The sequence below is a fragment of the Sebastes umbrosus genome, chromosome 11 (assembly GCF_015220745.1).
Source record: "Sebastes umbrosus isolate fSebUmb1 chromosome 11, fSebUmb1.pri, whole genome shotgun sequence".
Taxonomy (NCBI): Eukaryota; Metazoa; Chordata; class Actinopteri; order Perciformes; family Sebastidae; genus Sebastes; species Sebastes umbrosus.
Window position 1 is genome coordinate 20,909,676 of NC_051279.1, and position 14,681 is coordinate 20,924,356.

Consider the following 14,681-nt stretch of genomic DNA (forward strand, 5'->3'; position numbering starts at 1 on the left):
AAAATTATTACGTTTCAAAAGTAAAACTTAACACACAAATACAAATACATGTTGTTGGTCTCATACAGGATGTGAACCCTGGTCTCCTGGGTAAAAAACTTTAGGGTATTAAATCAGTACCCTGTATACTGTATATGACTAATGATGGCAGAACTGGTTTCAGATACTATGCACCTTTAAAATGGAATGATCTGCAAACTAGAGTCTTAAATTCCCCTTGGAGATTTTAAAGCTTTATTATCTGAAGTCTATTAGGATTCGACATGCTAGCCTAACACACACACACACACACACACACACACACACACACACACACATCTCACTGACAAAGCAACTGTCCTTATTATTTTACTGTCACTGCACAATATTCTTCAGGGTCACCGAATACCGACACTAATTCACAGTGAAGGTGTAATATGGGGGAGGGTGTCAGAAAGGTGTGAAATGAGCTGGAAGAGAGTACAACGTACCAGAGAGGAGCAGCGTTGGCTACTGTTTCTCAAACAGAGAGACACACTCGTAAAAATGTACAAACACGGCCTATTACCTAAACTCATTAAACGGTTTAAAAAAATGCTTCTCGCATGAGACAACAGGGGGAGGGGTGTGCTTATGTAACACTGCAAAGAGGCACAGATCACATCTAATTATACACATGACTGTTGGAGTGGCAGGTGATCATCAGCGTTCCCCGTGAAACCTGCTAAAAGGGTGAAAATGGATTTGACTTCCATCTGTAAAAAAAACGCTGCTGCCAGTGCACCAAAACCAAAAAGTGTAGAGGAATTGGTTAGGATACAAGCTGAGGTCAAGGTCTACCAGTCTGCTCAGGATCCAGTAGGCTACATGTAGGTTATTGAGTGCCAGATCAATGTGACGACATCCAATCCAAGAGCTTTGAGAGGAGAGTGAAATATGGAGTCGAAGGCAGCAAAGGAAAATATATCAACTGGGGCAGCTGACGAACAGAAAGATGGACTGAATGAGTTACAGGACGACAAAAAGCTGAGCAAGAACAAGAATGTATGGAGAGATGAAAAAACAGCAATGATTGATGAGTTTGAGGGCAGATGTTTAAAGAAGATTGAGAAGAAAAGGCATTTACACAAAGAGAGAATAGGAGATGTGAGTTAGAGGTCCTCAGTGAACAGTGTGACAAAAAAGAAATCTAAGTTCGTAAAATGTGGTTGTCAGGGAAACAGTTGCCTAATCTCCATATGAATTCTCTCGGAGCAGAGCAGAGGAGACCACTACGGTAATTCTGCCTTTTGTACGTCCGCTGGGAGGTCTGCTGCCCTCACTGTGACATATACAGTGACTTATACCGCACTGACATATTTACATTACCGCAAGGACGCCGCATGATGAAGATGAGGGGAAACTGCAGTTTAGCTTGAACCCACCAGAGAGCTTTCTCAACCAAAAGATGAAATGAAATAAAAGGTTGTCTGTGGCCCAGGAGGACACATTGCTTTTAAAAACAGTAATAAAGTGCGAACATTGAGCAACGCTGCTTTTGGGTGATGACATCAGTCTGGAGAATTAATGTGTGAGTGGGTAGAGGCTGATTTGTGTTTCAGTTACAACTACTGGGCTGCTCTCCAGCCAGACTGTTAACCCTTCATTTTAGTTGAATTAAATTCTATTTAATCCTTCCAGTGGTGAAATATGAGGTGCAGAGTATCGTGTAAAATATCAATAATGAATGTATTATTTATCTGTGTCTGCAGCTCTTTATCTGACTTTCTGTTCTCTGAGCAAAACGAAATTACAAAATAAAACAGGAGTATTTTCCACACAAAATTAGCTGGTCTCTGTGAAATTTATGAAATGTTAGTAAAATTGCATTAGCTATATTTTTTTAGCAAATTAACCCACCTCTTGGTGCTTTGTTCCCACCTGCAAATCAACAGGACATTTTGGGTGTTATTTTAGTCAGGCACGCCCTTTATAAAGGGATTATAAGTTATAACTAACTAATGTAGTCTTTATGAATGGTTAATAAATTATGGTAACACTTCATTTTACAGGTCTGCAAATTTCATGGTAATTAGGTGATAATTAGCAGGTAACCTATTTTAAATTTCTTTGGAATTACTGCCAAATTACCCCAATATATACCTCAAAATTGATCAAAAACTACTTTGTTTGGCTGTCTTGACTTGGGACTTGACTCTGGACTTTTATTATTATTTTATATCTATTATAAACATTATTTAATAATTATATCTTGCTATTTCACAATAAGCAGTAATAAATAGCTGGTAATTTATTTAATACATTTCCAGGAAAAGAATACAAAGTTAATTGATCTGCTTTATTTCCATGTCTGCTGGTAGATAGATGATAATTAGCAAATAACTTATTTGAGATTTATTTAAAAAAAACTCTGAATCATTACATTAGCTACCAGGTTACATTTGTGTCGACAATAAGTCACACAATGGTGAGATTTGTGCCTGATCAGAAGTGTCTTCTATTAGTTTTGGTTTTCCAACTCTGATGAAGAGCAGCGCACGGCTGCTTCACAAGCCTAAGGGCCCTATTTTAACGATTACATGCTATTTTAACAATCATGTTTATGATAAAGTAATTTTCTATAATTTTTGAGGTAAATATTGGGGGTAATTTGTCAGTAATTCCAAAGAAATTTCAAATAGGTTACTTGCTAATTATCACCTAATTACCATGAAATGTGTGGACCTGTAAAATGAAGTGTTACCTAATCTTCTCATCCAACTCTCGGCAAGAAAACAAATAAGCACATTTCCTAAAATGTCACGCTGTTCCTTTAATAGTAACTTTGAACCCCATATTAAAGGTGCCTTATACCAACTTTTGTAGCCTAGTGTCTAAATAGCCTACTATAAACCAGTTAATTGAAAGAAGGTGTGACACAGTATTAATGTGCATTTAGAAATACATGTGTAGCACGTGCTTTGGGAAGAATCCTCTCGGTCACAACTCGTGGTTAGTTTATGGTTTTCTCCTGTGTGTGTGCACGGGATGATACTTGGGTGTCAACCTTAGGACCAGGGTGTAAAGGCTGAGGTCAGAGAGAGGACATAAGTTTATAATTTTAGACAAGCACTGTATTTAATGTATCGTGAGCTATGAACATACAAAGTAGAGCTCGTTGCTTGTAGATAAGGTAGCAGATATAGCTCAGAGAGGTATTTATGACCTGTTGACCAATCAACCTTCTTGTATAAGCAGCACAGGGTCTAATCATGTGGTTTCTTTGTCCTGTAAGACAAGCTGGTCTCAGATATACTCTAGGCTATACAATATATTTTTTCTTTGAGAGCTTCCAGGTAATTTCCCCGACAGTGTCTCGAGGGGAAATGATGTGACTTACTAATGAATTAACTTTTCTAAAATCACTAGCAGAAAAAAAAAGATGGTGGAGAGCCACTACTGTAGCATTGATAATGACATGAGAGGAGTGTTACAGCAGCTCCTCTATGTACGTGTTAACACTATTCCCAGGTGTAAAAACAGATCTGAAACGCAGCTCCGAGTGAAATCAAGCTAATGAGCTGAAGTGGAGTCAGTGACCTTAAACGGGTGCTTGAAGTTGAGGTCGAGAAAGCCGGAGAGTAGTAAAAGATCAAGGAGATGGAGACAGAGCGGGTTGAGTTTGAAGCCCTTGTGTTGCAAATAAACTCTATTTTCAGATTTCTCATTGAGAGTAAATGCCATCAGGCTTTCAGCGTTACAACAGAAAGCTTCAGTTGCTCCGTGTTTATGATTATGTCACTGCGTGATAGCATTCATAGCTTCTGATGGCCACTGACATTTGCGGCTGTCTAAAGGTCATGGCGTCATTCAGCCTGACTCCCTAATGTCCCTATTAAGACTGACCAGGCAATAACTTGAAGATATATGACTTGGCTGAAGGCCCATGTACTGACAGGTACTGTTGCACAGGTTTGGCCCCAGCAGCCCCAGTCTGTCTCCATCTTAAGTGCTCGGCACCAAAACAGCATTAACCCACTTCAATAGTTCAACCACTTTTTAAAATCACTTTGAGAAAAAGAAGAATAGTTCTGGTTCTGGACTCGTCTGTCTGTCAATGGGAGAGCCGGTTGGATTACGACCGAAGGGCGTTCAGGCTCAGCAAAGCAGGAGGGGGTATTTCATTTTTTTAATGTTTTATTTATAGTGGTTTTGTATGCATTATAAAACAAGGCAGACAAGACATACTAAAACCAGGTAGACAAGTACAATACAAATAATATAAATAAGCAAAACTATTTATTATCATAAATAATAATAATAAATAAGTGAATAAATAATAATTACATTAAAGCCCATCCCTCTTCTCCTCCCTGTAAAAAAGAATATATATATATAAGAAAATAATAAATTAATAATAATATAAAGAAAATAATTAAATAAAAGAGCAAAGCTGAGATTGTGAGTGATGCAATGCCATATTTTAAAACATTGTTTATGGGCCCAAAGTTGGCCTGCCATAAGGTTCGATTTGGCCCACCGGATGTTTTCTAGAGATTTTTTATTATTATTAATTAAAAGAAATTATAATACAAATAACTATTTACACCATTTTCTTTTTTGTGAGGTAAAAATGCTCTTTAATTATGTATAAATTAAATCAATCAAATTAAATTAACAAATTATGCATACTGTATATGTATTGATAGTAACAATAAGACAAAAAAAAACACTCTTATTAATGTTTACTTTGTTCACTGCTCATCTAGAAAAGGGTACAAGGGCGAGTTACACAAAGAAGAGAGATTTGCGGGGTATTAGGTTTTAATGAAGGTCTGATGCGGGAAGCGAGTCCCAGGATGGAGTGACATATTTAAACTCTGGAGAGAAGAGAGGGGATTATAAGATTGAGTTTCTGCAAATCTAGGAGTGACAGAATATCCCCTAAACACACGACGTTAAGATGAAATTTTGATGATGAGCGTGAAGAAACTGGGTTGTTGCAGTGACATGATGGGGAGAAGTGACACAGAAAATGTATTACATTTCAACCGTGTCAACAGCACAGTGTGTGCATGAATCATTTCTGCACTGTAGAATAGTAGTTACTGTCAGTAAATTGTTATCAGCAAATACATGTGCATTATATTAAGTCCTAAGAACGCCTCAATTGTTGAATGAGGGACTCTGAAGTAAGATTTAAAAGCCGGCAATAGAGCGGCTAATTGCGATCTAAGCTTCCTGTTTTCCTTCAAACACTAATGTTTGGAGGCAAAGCGTTAAATGGGAGAAGGCCGGCTGCAAAGCAAAGCCCTCATTAGATCCTCTTTAAGAGACAGAGTGATGTTAGCCAGAAATCCCACTGCAGTGAGATTAGCCAGCCAAGAAAACAGATGTGAGGATGAACAGTGCAGCTGCATCATCTCAGCCTGACTGTAGTCTCCCTGTTGGTCCCTACAATAGCGGAGGACAGTAGAGGAACAATGACATCCCAGGCGCCACTGGGAATCGACCTCCAAATGGATCGCAGCTTGGTTGGCTCAATACAGGCGAGACGCGTCATCTGATCGTAGGGATGGAGCTGTAAACAAGGTTGTATTGCTACTGTTTCACCAAGAGGAAATGATGCTGGCACCAACTACACACGTGGGATAACATCCTGTTTCCTTTTGTCCTCAGTGGGCTGTGAAAAGCAGGAGAGACAAGGACTTTGCCATGGTTTCTGATGTGACTTGTGAGGACGGATAAAGCCCAGAACTTCTGAAGACACCTGATTTATGCCAGCCACATATAGGCATTAGGTATTGCTGTTATTGTGGCAGGATAAAAGGACAGAAACAAAGGAACAGATCATTGTAACTTGTGAATAATCTGTCCTTTCCTGAGGTATACTAGCAAGTTGTGTGAAGACGCTCCTGAGACAAAAGCACACCGCTACAGTACTTTCTCAAACTTTTAAATAATAGGAATATCCGCTTTTCATTGACATTGCATCCGTCCTCCTGTTCCAGCAGCTTTGAACGCTGCCGTTTCAGTTTTTCACCCTCTCAAGGCTCTTGGAGTCTCACTGAATAATTTCCAGCAGATGATGAGAGGGAGACGCAATCTCCATGAGAATGGCTTCAGCCTCATTACACATGATAATGGTGTTGATAAGGACTATGAAATGGACATGACATTTTGGGCATCATTCAGGAGCATTTGCATGTTGCATATAAAGGCAGTTTTTATTTGTTGGTCTGATTTAAGTTTTGAATCGGCTGCACATCAACTGACAGTCTGTCTTTAAATTTATTTTTTGTTTGATAGTTTTAAATGAGATTTTTAGGTACTTCACAGAGCCGCTAGCTTGGCTGTAGACTCTTGTTGTTCTCCAGCTATAAATCAATTTGTTAATTAACCCACGTGTCTTCAAACAGACAGTGTTGTCAGGCATAAAGCATCCTGTAACACTAGTCAGGAGTTTATCGATTTCTTGGTAAGTTAAATGTTTTAAAGCAGTCTGGTTGAAAGCTTTACTTCTTTATGTGTTCCTTTCAGACAGTAGCTGATTGTCTCTCTGTTTCAAGTCTTCAGATCTCTCTGTATTAACGACTTTAAGCTCTGCAGAATTCACATTTCCATGCGGCGCGGCTTCAGACCCTTTGATGAGGTGGATATGAGTTTTTCAGTCATAGAGAACGCAGACAGATAACTAATGTGTTTTGTAAGCTGCAGAGATATCTCATTTTTGTGGGCTCAGTGTTCAAAACTACAAATATAAAGCAGAATGTCTGCTGTCTCACATGATGGCATCATTAATAGTTTCGCAGTACTTAGAAGTGAGTCTTTTTAGGACAATATCGTATAAGGCAGCACTGAAAGCCAAGTCCACAAACAACCTTGCAGAGTCCAAATTGAGTCCCACAGCTTGTCCTCAAAAGCTCTCCAGCAGACCACTGACTGGTCCAGGTCATTTCACCCGGCATTACACAATCATTTTATGCGGCACTATTTGAACGCCACTCCCCTGGCTCGCTTTCCTGACAAACATGACTGCCTCCAAAACATCTGACAAGTTGCAGGTCCTCAAAAGTTTGCCTGCTGTTCAGACCTCTTCAGTCCACCTACTGTTTATTTCTAGTCCTAAAATGAGTATATATATACATCAAAAAAACAGGTGACATGCCACATTCAAACGTCAGACAACAACTAAGCAGATATAGGAGCAGCTACAGCTCCTATTTACCCCCTATACAGCATATCAAAAGGAAATAGCTTGGCTTGGAGAATTTGCATTCCCCAAATGAATAAATTCTAAAGCAAAGCGACAGGTGTATATCCAGGAGGGGAATATTCCTTCCTAGTCTGACAGCTCTCGACATCAAATGCATTTCACCCCACCACACATGAGTCGAATCGGTGAAACGGCATTAGCTGCTTTGAGAGCAAAAGGCAGGAGACTGAGTAGACGGCTGTCTGCTCCACAGGGGTCCCGACTTATTGATGATCCACTCGCGCTCTTCCTCAGAGCATTTTCCTCGCAATTTAAAAAGTCTCAACCGTGACGCTTTCATCAGACACCCCAGCAGTAAAAGGTGAACATTTAACATTTCACGCCCACTCACAGGGTTATTGAGGTCTCAAAATGTTAAGCATTTACATGATTGAAATGCTCCAACTTCTGCTGCTACAGTTAAGAGACGTATTGAGAGACTGATGGAACATATTCCCCTTTAGGTTGAACAAAGACAAGAGCAGATTTTGTTTTTTAGGTTTTAAAAGGTCAAAGCTGAGATTGTGAGTGATGCAATGCCCTTTTTTGAAACATTGTAAGAGTAACAAGAGTATTGGCCTGCTGTTTGAATAGACCATGGGCTGCCCAAAGTTGGCCTGCCATAAGGGTTGATTTGGCCCACCAGATGTTTTCTCGTGATTTTTTATTATTAATTAAAATAAATTATAATACAAATCGCTATTTATGCTGTTTTCTTTTTTTGTGAGGTAAAAATGCTCTTTAAATATGTAGGATCCCTAATTATTAATTATTTTTCATAATCTGTGAACAGCAGGCGGAGTGACACTCTGAACAGGAAGATGTAAGAAAAAATGGAGAGGCAGAGACAGTGACACACAGACAAAGACATTTCAAACAAAGCTGACAAGGAGATTACTGTTTTACAGATGTGAATTCAAAGGCAGTCTGTCTTATTTGCAAGCAAACTGTTGCTGTAATACAATATCCGTTGTCACTAGGACACTAAACATGCAGCAGCTTTTTCAAAGTACCACGGTGACGCACGAAAGCTAAAGACCAGTGAGCTGCTATACAGTAGCTAAACAGAAATGCTCTCTCCTCCGACCCTCTGCAGCTCAGGAGAGCGCTACACGGGCCAGCTATGAAATTGCAGCGTTGATCGCTTGAAGCGGAAGATCATTTGCTACTGGGTAGTTTGTCAAACAGTACCTCTCTTCGGATGCTGAATTGATGTGTACCTCTCAGGCAAGGGTGTCCTCCCAAATCAGCTTGTCACGGACAACTCGTCAAATACCGCAGCTTGGTCGGTGGCCCTCGGCGTCTGATACCGACACACCGAGGCACCCTTTAACGTCTGTATGAGACACACCGGGCTTTCAACTAACCCATCCACATCAATATTAGAATATTAATATAAAGGGCGAGAAAGTCAGTGCAGGGTGGGCGATTCAACCAGAGACCGCTGTTAGTGCAAACCAAGTCAAGGCTGACTTATTTTACTGTAATTTTGTTATGTAAGTTATGTAGCCCACCTAACGCCAGTTACATAACAAGCATATTTGTTTTATGTATCAAGCATACTTATTTTTTAACCTAAACCATGATCTTTCCCTAAGCCTAACCAAGTAGTTTTGTTGCGCAAGTAAACCTAAAAACTAAGTATAACTATGTTGGAAGTTTATTTTGAAAAGAGACTGTATGTACGTAAAGAACGGAAACTGAACGTTTCCTGTGAACACTTAAGTTTATTTTGAAAAGACACTAAGACACGCCCTCCTGACGCTAGAGGGGGGTCCCTAGAGCGTCATAGATTGAAGTGTAGGGCCAATGACCAAGCTGTGGTGTTTGACAAGTTGGGAGTGAGAACGTGTTATCACAGAATACAGTAACATGCCGCACTGAAGATATGTCTCAGGACAAATAAGTGCAAAAACTGCAGAATTGATGTTGCAGATTCAGGAGAGAGCGTGAAAACTTAAACATAACACAAGAACTGGCTGGTATCGAGACACTGCGGCAGCACGAAAGGGAGAGATTTGTTTGCAGCTGTTCAGAAAATTGCTAGAAATTCACACTTTAGGCTGGGAGAAAACATTTTGCATCTTTACAATACAACAGGTGTTTGCTTTCGGCCCAAGGCCCACCATTAAGTTTCAGTTTTGTCCTTCAAAAAGGAAAAAGTTTTGCCACCTGTGGAATAGACCGTTATATCAGAAAGGCTACCTGATGCAGTGATGGAGTTCTTGAAAGTTAAATTTTAGAGCGTCACAAGCTTTTCAGAGGACGCCACAGTCGCAGAGGTTGAAAGACAGCAGGCTGCTGGAGTGCAGAGCAGAACGATTTCAAAGGGTGAAGACATTTTGGATGCTTTAGAAGCTGCGGATATTCTTAAGTGACAAGTTTCATGGGGAGATAATGTTTCCTTGCAGCAGGTCGGCATGACACTACTGCTTTTAAGATAGGCTACAGAGGCAGACAATTTTTTTGACATAACTAAGATTACAGGTGTCAAACTCGAGGACTTGCTATTGCTTTTCAAACTTGAGTAAACATTTTAAATTGTCCCCGTTGTATCTCCTGTTGCAAAGAAGTAAACTTGGTACAAAGCTGTTGCCCTGGCAACAGAATGACAATGAAAAGGTCTATGTAGAGCGCTCCAGGGGTGACGTACTTTTTTGTAGGCCAACCCGGAAGTTAGCATCGCCATGGTTTCTCTCGACAAAAAGCCAATGGGATTTTTTCATTGGGTTTTGGATTATTGCAGAAAATAATCTCTTTGGCAAACACACGTTTATGATACTCAGAAGCTTTGTTCAGCAAGATAATGTCCACAAACAAACACACCGCTTTATGATTTTTGAAGTGTGAAGGCAATCGCCAGAAGTAAAAAGCTAACGTTAGGCTATAAACAAACTATGGTCGCATGAACGCGAGTATACACAACGAGGCTGTAAAGGTGGACGAGTCGGCATGATGCTGTTTCGTAGTCCCATTTAGCCACTTGTTAGCAACCTTTTTTATTAATTGATATTTACTGATGTATTTTATATCATAGAACAAAATGTTAAAATCTCTTAAGCTTGTGTTAACCACAGACCTTATTTCAAGCATCTAACCATAAAAAACCCATTAAAAAAAACTCATCGACTTCCAGACAAGTTAGTCAGTAATCCCTTTCTAAAGGTATGCAACAGGCTTTGCTCTAAGTTGGTGCTGCTTGTCTCACTGAACCAATAGTTTTGAATTTTCAATTAGTTTTTATTTTATTTTAGGTTTGAATTTTCAATTTCATTTTAGTTTAATTTTAGTTAGTTTTCAGTGTGCGTTTATTAGTTTTAATTTAGTTTAAATTTTTCAGAAAGGTTTAGTTTTTATATATTTAGTTTTACAGTAGTTTTAGTTTGTTTTTGTTAGGGCCATGTATAATGTCTCAGAATTATGTAGCTATATACATACAAAATACATGGTTGGAGAACTGTGTAGGAATGCCCATAATGTTTAATCTTTGCGCTACTTTAGTGTCTGATGTGAAGCAATTGCAGCATAGCGCCATCCCATAGGAATGTCAAGTTTGTTCAATTTCTGTGGTTCTGTGGAGAGTTAACGGAAATTCATGCCTACTCCTTTTTTTGGTGGTGATATATTATAGCTAAAAAAAACTAAAACTGAAATTAATTTACATTAATTTATTTTATTTTTATTAGTTTTTTTTACCAGGAAATATAGTTTTATTTTTTTCTTAAAGGATGTACTAGTTTCAGTTTACTAAAAATATTTTGCATTGCTTATTTTCATTTTAGTTTACTATAATAACCCTGGGTTGCACACACAAGCCCAAACCATAACTATACATTGTTTACAGATGACACAGGGAGCGCCTGCGAACATACTTCAACATGAAACATGTGTCTGCTCCAATTTAGGGAATTTGACATTTACAGAGTAATAACGCCCCTATTGGTTCATTTGACAGTGAAAGTCTCTGGAACATGCTGAGTTGTCAGCTGTCAGAAGATGTTATGATGGCGTTCAGTAATGTTTGCACCACAACTTCTGGCCTTTTGTTTTGTTAGCCGCGTTAGGAGCATGCCTGGGGATGGCAACATTGGTCGAGATCCCCATCTACACTTTTGGTACGTTCCAAAAAGCATATTTTTACTTTTCACTTTTAGTACGTACTGCAGCTGCCCTTACAAAGTACATACTGTTGCATGCATTATGCATACAATTGGGACAAACAGAGCTACTAGCATCTTGTCAAATTGTAAAACATGGGTTTGAGTGATTTTACTTTATCTTAGTAAATATCAGAGTAATTATATTCTTTAGACACCATTTGTTGTTAAAAATGTCAGAAAATATGTCCAGCCTTACCTTTATACTGTTCAAAGCACATTTATAGCTGAGCATGTTTTGTACTTTTAATCGCTTCACTGATTATGTTTAGTCAGGGACTCTGCATGCCTACCAAGTCTCATTTATTTCCATTTATAGAGAGGCTGCATGCAACAACAATAGGAGGCTGAGAGGTCAGGGACTCAGCATTGCACTGCAGAGAAACATTTCAGACAAAGAAGACCTCTATCAAGAATATCAATAGTATGAGCTGTGCAAGCCACATGATTAGAAGAGGTATGAATATATTCAAAGAATCAGTGTGACACTTTAAATTTTAAGCTTTTCAGGACAAAAGTAGACCGTATTTAACCTGCCACGAACACACAACTGAGTGCAGTGTTACTATTGAAAAATTCCAGCAATGTCTGTTTTCATCTGACAGAGATGTAATTATGTCCGAATGTTCTGCCGTGTGGTGAAATAAATTCATCCTGACTTGGAAGTCAATTTAACTCCTGAGGTCTGGTTGTTTTGAAGCTGATGGACACGTGATTGGACGATGCCTTTATGTGGCTGCCAGTGATGTATTGGCATACGTGTTCTCAAGAGAGAGACTGTAACATCTATACTGACTTTACATCACAGTGTGTCTTTGATTTACTTGACAGGGCACATCACGCTGCACATTTACCATATAGATTTATAGGTCTTGTCAGGAAAAACGACAGCAAACCGTCAGTCTGAATGCACCGCACGTAAATGTTAGAAGTCCCCTGCGAATCCAACACATGATGTCAAAGTATGGTGTAAGAAATAAATTACAGTGGAGCTAAATTCTTCTGGAGCATCTGAACAGTTCATTGGAAAATCTCATTTAGTATTTAGATTATGTATACATGATAACAGCATAATAATTGTCACAATAATTATTTGATTTATGACGGGGTCAAACTTGTGCCAAATGCCAAAGTTTTACAGACAGTTTTTATTTAATTGTTTTGCAAAGATGGAATTTGGCAAATAAACTAAATTAACAAATCATTTGCATACATTCATTTTATCAATCTGGAGCCCATTTTAATGCAGATTTCTCAATTATGCATGTTTTTTTTTTTCTATAACTGGTTGTAAAGGTTTAGGTCTTCTAAATGTCATCTCCCATTGCCATCAGATTGATTGCCCACAAGCTACAAAATCCAACATTGGCACAATACACTTGACTGCTGTATAATAATAAGGCTAGAAAGGCTAATAATAAAACTAGGGCTGTCAATCCATTAAAATATCTAATCGCAATTAATTGCATGATTGTTCCTGATTAATCCCAAATTAATTGCACACATTTTATCTGTTCAAAATGTACCTTAAAGGGAGATTTGTCAAGTATTTAATACTCTTATCAACATGGGAGTGGGCAAATATGCTTGCTTTATGCAAATTTATGTATCTATTTATTATTGGAAATCAATTAACAACATAAAAACAATGACAAATATTGTCCAGAAACCCTCACAGGTATTACATTTAGCATAAAAAATATGCTCAAATCATAACATGGCAAACTGCAGCCCAACAGGCAACAACAGCTGTCAGTGTGTCAGTGTGCTGACTTGACTATGACTTGCCCCAAAACTGCATGTGATTATCATAAAGTGGGCATGTCTGTAAAGAGGAGACTCGTGGGTACCCATAGAACCCATTTTCATTCACATATCTTGAGGTTAAAAGTCAAGGGACATCTTTGAAAATGGCGATGCCAGTTTTTCCTCGCCAAAATTTAGCGCAAGTTTGAAGCGTTATTCAGCCTCCTTCCTTCCCAACAAGCTAGTATGACATGTTGGTACCAATAGATTCCTGAGGTTCTGGTTTCATAAGATACCAGTATATTCACTCTAGCTTTAAAAAGGAGCCCGCTACAACTTCTGAAAGATCGATAGCGTTAATGCATTAAAAGAAATTAGTGGCGTTAAAACAAATTTGTGTTAACGCGTTATTATAGCGTTAACTTTGACAGCCCTAAATAAAATGTGAAAATGTGCAAAACTATATATACAAATATATTTGCTTTTATTAGAAGACAATTTGCAAAACTGCATGAAAACATGTTGCCATTATTTGAGAGCATTATTCATTCGGGGTTTAGTATGGAGTATGGTGTTCATGTTTCAACAGCTTTTATTTTCTTCTAACCAACTGTTGGGGACACAGAGGTCACAGAGCAGAGCAGCTGCCACTAAGCGAACAACACGGGGAATTATGTTTCAGAATCCATTAACAAATTAGAAATGTATTACTTTTAACTTGCTTGTGTGAGAATTTTAAAGTCCCGGTTAATCGAGTTTTAAAGTTTTATTTTTTCATACTCCTTTTTATGTTTAGCTGTTAAGTTGAATTTCAGGAGACATTTTTCTTACTTTTACATTCTAGGATGAAAGAGGGATGTTGATTATAACACCAATGCACCAGTGTCGAATAACAGTCCGTGTTGATGCTTTCTGAGCTCTGCGTGCACATCAACAGAGGACTTATGATGGCGGAAGTGATGCAGAAAAAGTAAATGACTATGGTTTCAACTCACAGGAAACCAGATGGTGGATACTCAGCCAGAGGGCGGCCGGGAAGCATTTCCTCTCCATCACGTCTACAGACCATATTTCTCACATTACCATTATATTCTTATACTGAATGTACTGTACGCAGTCCTATCTCCTCAGAAACACAGAAATGATGGAGTATCATTTCCACATTGCCCAAGGCACAAACATATTTCTCATAAGTATATCAAATTCAGTAATGTTCAGGGAAAAGGTTTGTTTTGTTGAATGTTTTTAATATTGTCCCATTAGTCTTCAGCAGCACTTCCCTCTGGCTTTACCAGCCAGCTGGACCGCCACTAACAAGCAAGCGTCTAATTTATTTGTGGTCGGTAACCTGAAGACGGGAAAATTCAATTGTGGGAGCTGATGCTGCCTGTGTTTGGAGTTATGATGAATTGTTGCCATCTACTGTGTGTTTTCAGCGGTGCAACGGAAAAACTTCCAACTACCATTTGCACCATTTTCATTAGAAATATCTTTCTTTGTATGAATATTTATCTGTGCAATGAATTACCTTTTTTTCTTATTAGCATGTTAATTGTATGTTTACA